Raw genomic sequence first — 6,000 nt, 5'->3', positions numbered from 1 at the left:
TTTTACAATATACTTATACTAAGTAATTAGACATATATTTTATTATTCTGCTAATAATTCATGTTTTTCATGTTCTTGCATTGAGACCCACTCAATCTCTTAGGTTCATCTTATTGCCTTATTTAGGGCTACAACAACCAAAATATATTGTTAGGCTTGGATTAAGTTTTTTCAGGAAAAAAAAAATTGGTAAAGTGAGAATTTAATCATCTTTAAATTAAAATAATAACATTTACACATGATGAAAATTATAAATTTAATATTAATTAATTTATTATAATTTTTTTATTTTAGAATATCTATTTTTTATTAGACTTTTAAGAGAATTAAAACATGTAGTTTTCAAAAAGAAAGATGAATAAAAAATAGGGATATGATGATAATATATACGAGTTAGATAGTGAAAATCAAGAAAGAACTTAGGACAATTTAATAAAAAAGAAAATACAGTAAAACACAATTAGAATTATAAAAAATATGTATTATACCTCATCCTTTTGAAAACAATATGACTTTCTATTTATAGAATCTTGCTTTTCTTGACCTGCACTAGCATTATTAATTAAACTTGTCTTAGTGTCCACTACATCTTTTACTCCCCTTCCCCCTCAAACTTATGATTAGTTTTGGGTCCACTCTAAGTTTATACTCAAGCTTATCAAAAGTTGCTACTGACAAGGGTTTGGTCAATATATCAGCAATTTGCTCTTGACATGGGATATGGACCACACGTAATTGATTGTTTTTTATCTTGTCTCGAACAAACTATATATCAAGTTGGAAGTGCTTAGTTTTGTCATGTAATACTGGATTGGAGACAAGCATTATAGTGCTTAAGTTGTCACAGAAAATGGTTAGAGATGTCTGAATTGAACTTTCAATTTGAACAACAAGTTCCTTATCCAAACTGTTTCTGCTATACACACTGCAAAACTTCAAAATTCAGCCTCTGTCGAGCTCCTACTAACAGTGATTTACTTCCTACAACACCAAGAAACAAGATTAGAACCTAAAAAAAAATGAAAAACTCAGTGACTGACCTGTGGTCTTCAAAGTCTGATTCCCAATCAGCATCAGCAAATCTATACAATCTAAAATTTGTATTCTTATGAAAGAGTAATCTTTGTTGTCTAGTACCTTGAAGATACCAAAAAACTCTCTTTAGAGCCTTCCATTGTGCAAGCAAGGGTTTATGCAAACTCACAATGAAGGAAACATTCAGCTGGTTATTATGAGATAATGAAGACTTCTAACAATAGATCTATATAATCTTGAATCCTCAAATTCTTTTGAACCTGTAGCCAACAGTTGAAATGATAATATCATGGGAGTTAGCATTGAACTTGCCTCTCCTGTATTTAATTTTTTGAGAGTAAATCATTCACATATTTTGTTTGAAATAAATGAATATGTCCTGCAGTAGTTCTTCTAACTTCAACATCTAAAAAATAACCCAGTTCACCTAGATTCTTTAATGAAAAAACTGTATTTAAAATTTTAATCATTAAGTCAACTTGAGTTGGATCACTTTCTATAATAATGATATCTACATAGCATAAAAGATATATGACATGGTTAAAAATGTATTTCAAAAATAAAGAGTTATCTGATTTTGCAGTGATAAAGCCAAATGTTTCTAGAGTTTTATTCAACTTTAGAAACAATTCTTATAGTGCTTGCTTTAGACCATGTATATAGGGACCGATTTAGTTTGCACACTAAGATTTTAAAATTGACTTTAAAATTTTTAGGCTGTTGCATATAAATAATTTGAGATAACATTCAAAAATGCGTTATTAAAATCAAATTGTTGAATAACCTAACTTTTAGATAAAGCTAAACTTAACACAATACTCACAGGCCTAATTACTGGACTAAAAATCTGGTCAAAATCAAAACCTTCACTTTGTCCAAAACTTTGTGCAACTAATCGTGCTTTGTATTTTTGCATAAATCCATCAGAATTTTTTTTAGTAGTAAAAATTCATTTCAGGTATTAGTTCTTATAAGGGCATTATATTCTTCTTTCGTAATCTTGTACCAGTGTGGTATAATGAGAGCAATAGCTATAATTTTTTATGATTTCTCTTTAGATTTTTTATCATTATGTTTAGTTAGAAAAATTTTGCGTTTAGATTTGTCTATCTTAAATCTGATATTTATAGATTGGACATTAGTATTTGGTGGAGAGATATTTTGGTACACTTTTACTGTGTTATGAACTATCACAAAATAACTAACTCTATAACAAAACCAAAAATAAGAATTTTATGGTGTATATTATAATCAACTATTATAATCATCCTTACAGTAATACAAATAGTTTCATATTCATAATAATCATAATCAAATTTTATAAGTAATATAATAAAATAAATTCATATTTATAATCAAACATAATCAAATTTTATAATAATATAATCAAATTAAATTTATAATTAGAATATAAATAAAAAGGCAAAAATATAACAATTATTTTTTTTATATTCATAAAACGTTGGTTATTCTAATATAAAAAAATTGATTACACTATTGTGAGCAACTTGATTATTTTTGTCATGAAATATTTTTTCTTAAAAATTTAAGCTAATAAAAAAAGACACATAAATAATTATATTTTTAATAATAATTTTAATATAGGTAAATTATTCTATTGAAAAACTATGTTATATAATAGAAATAATAAGAATAATATATATTTTATTTCAAAAATTTTAAAAATATTTTTAATTTTAGATTTTTTTAACTTGTATCCTAAAAACATATGTTAAATATATTATAAAAAATATTTTATAAAAATTATTACAAAATTTTTTTTATATATTTTCAATACATTAAATACATTAAAAATATTAAAAATTTCTATTATTATATTTTTAAGATGTGCCCTTAAGCCATTGCTGCACCTCGAGCTTCAAATTTGACAAGAAAACATCTGTGATGAGAGTTCCAACCGTGTTAGTGTTACCCTCTCCAGCTCAAGGTTCTCGCATGGATGGGTTGAAAATGGTTGCAATATCATCTTTGTCAACACTGAATTCATTCACAACAAAGTGCTTGTTAGTTCTACGAGGAACAATCAAGAATCGCCCAAGTAATAATTTCGGGGAAGTATATGATAAAATTGTGTAAAAATAGTAAAAGAAAAGAAAAGAATTTTTATTGATTGTTGATTGATTGAATTGTACTGAAGTGTGTTGTAAATTATGAGGATAAAATTAAATATATATAGAACATTGTTCTATGAAAGATAAAAGCAAATAAAGATAAGATAAGAACAACTAAAAATAAGATAAAGATAAAATAATAAAGACTAAAATTGTAATTAAATTTATGTATTCTGTTAGGCTGAAGCCACGAGACTTCTTTATTGTTATCATGGACTAAGGTGGAAGAGTAATTTAATACGCCCCGCAAGCTAGTGGATGGAAGATCTCAATAATCCACAGCTTGAATAAGTTCCGATGAAATTGTTGAGAAAAGCGCGTCTGACGTGGTGACGCATTTTTTGAAGATCATTGCTCAAACACAGCATCTCCTTTTGTATTTTTGCCGCCGGCAATTCAAGTTCCGCCGCCGCACGCTTATGTATTTTCTTGAAGGAGGATACCAAGACTCTGATATCATGATAAAATTGTGAAAGAATAGGAAAAGCAAAGATAAAAAATTTTTATTGATTGTTGATTAATTAAATTGTACTGAAGTGTGTTGTAAACTATGAGGGTAAAACTCAATATATATAAAACATTGTCCTATGAAAGATAAAAATAAATAAAGATAAGATAAGAACAACTAAAGATAAGATAATAAAAACTAAAATTGTAATTGAATTTATGTATTCTGTTTGACTGAATTTGTGGGTCACGAGACTTTTTTATTGTTGTCATGGATTAAGATAGAAGAGTAATTTAATAATATTGTTCCTATATTGCAAGTAAGATTGGAATTAAAGGTGCTGTCTTCGATCTTGGAACAGCAACTATATGTTTGCTTTGATGAATAGCATCCCCAAGCTCATTCATGATGGGATCAAAGATTCTGATGGTAAGAACTAAAGTATAAAATATCACACATTTCGTTAGTCCATTAATTCCTTGATTCATCGAGTCCAAGTAGGCAAGTAGTGTTTAATTTGTTGCATATATATATATATATATATATATATATATATATATATATACCAATATTTATCGATTAATTATTTTTTTAATTTTAAATTCTATATTATAAAATATAAATCTTTAATTTTGTATTCTAAAATCTAAATTACAAATTTTTAGTTATACGCTGTAAATTATAAATTATAAATTTTAAAATTAGTTAGTGTAAACTAATTAAAAGTTGAATTTTTTTATATTTTTTATTTAACAAATTTAGATTAAAAAGTTGTATTACTAACATATGGACTAAAACATTTATGTGGGACCAAAAGGGAGCATTTTTTGGTGGATAAAACAAAGAAGATACAATTTTGTTAATTCTTTCTCTCAAAAATATTATTTAAAAAAATATTATTTTCAGTCTTAAAATGTTAAAATTCATTAAAATTTTTTAAATTTGCAGAATTTTTTCGTCCCACTAAAAAAGTTATCATTTAATAAATTATATGTCTTCATATACATGCAAATCACATAATTACATTTTTGAGAGAGGGAGAGATAAATCTAAAGATATAAAATCTTTTCTTTCACTTTTTCATTCTCTCCCTTCAAAATTTTTCGATTTCTTTTTCTCACAAGTCACAACTTGGCAGTTCACACAATAACAAAGCAATCACAACACAATAATTCACAAGAATGCAAGAACAAGAAGAATTAATGTGGTGTAAAGTAGTGTAAGGATGGAATAATAACTTTCTCTATTTGAGTCAATAAAAGCTTCACACAATTTTCATAACAATTCTCTAGCCATTACTCACTCGACTATTGTCATTTATATATTTTTCATTCTGTTACGTAACTAACTGGTGCCAAATATTTTTTTAGAGTAAAGAACAAATAGGTTTCTAACTTTTTTTTTCGCGGACATTTTTGTCCTCAAGAATTGAAAAATATATTCATGTCCCTGACCCTTCCAAAACGCGGATAAATTGACCCCTCCGTTGAAGTGATTCCGTTGGACTCAACGGAAAACACTGACGTGGCTCCCGTGGCGCTGACCTGACTGTTACGAGAGCACACGTGGCATGTAAATTTTTAAAACAGGACATATTAGTCCTCCCACACCAAAACATATAGTTTTTCAAAAAAGGACATATTAGTCCTACTATACCAAAATGATGACGTTTCTAAGCTCTGTTTCTCAGCTCTGTCAACTGTGAACAATTTCCATTAACCCCTCTTCGTTTCTTCAATCAAAACTCAAACTTTGGGTTTGATTTTAAGTATCCATAGTGTAAAACCTCTGAGAATTCCTTCTACCTCCCCAAACCCATAACTGAAGCAAATAGGCGGAAAAAAGAAAAAAACTCACACACTTTTCTGCTTACCTTTTGGAGAAATACTGCTACAACAACCAAGCGGTGGGGTCAGCCAGTGGAGGAGCTTCGGCGACTGTGCGGCGAGTTCGGACGATGTTTCGCAAGGTTTTAAATGATGAACTCCAGGTGTTTGATAAAAGTTCTGTATGGATATTGTATCAAGACATATTATTGAGTTCATTTGTAACAAGAATGAGTACAATAATGTATGCATATTACGGTGATTGTGTATTAGTAATAACTAACATAACAGGCTTTACAAATTACTCTCATCACATTGCATCTTATCGTGTTATATTGCTATAGTTTGTTGTTTGATTGTGCTATTGGGTTAGTGTGGTGGTGAGGGGTAGGAAATGGAAGATATCAAGCATATTGGAAGGCTCTATGAACAAAATAAGAAGAACATGTTAATAAAATCATGAATTGAAAAGATAAAATAAAGAGGATCTATTTGAATTATTTATTTATGTATTGTTCTTAAGTATATTTACTAACAGCAATCGTCAGTTCTGTTTCTA

The sequence above is a fragment of the Arachis hypogaea genome, chromosome 10 (assembly GCF_003086295.3).
Source record: "Arachis hypogaea cultivar Tifrunner chromosome 10, arahy.Tifrunner.gnm2.J5K5, whole genome shotgun sequence".
NCBI classification, from domain to species: Eukaryota; Viridiplantae; Streptophyta; class Magnoliopsida; order Fabales; family Fabaceae; genus Arachis; species Arachis hypogaea.
The sequence above is the reverse complement of the archived record's forward strand: the minus strand, read 5'-3'. Positions refer to the sequence as shown.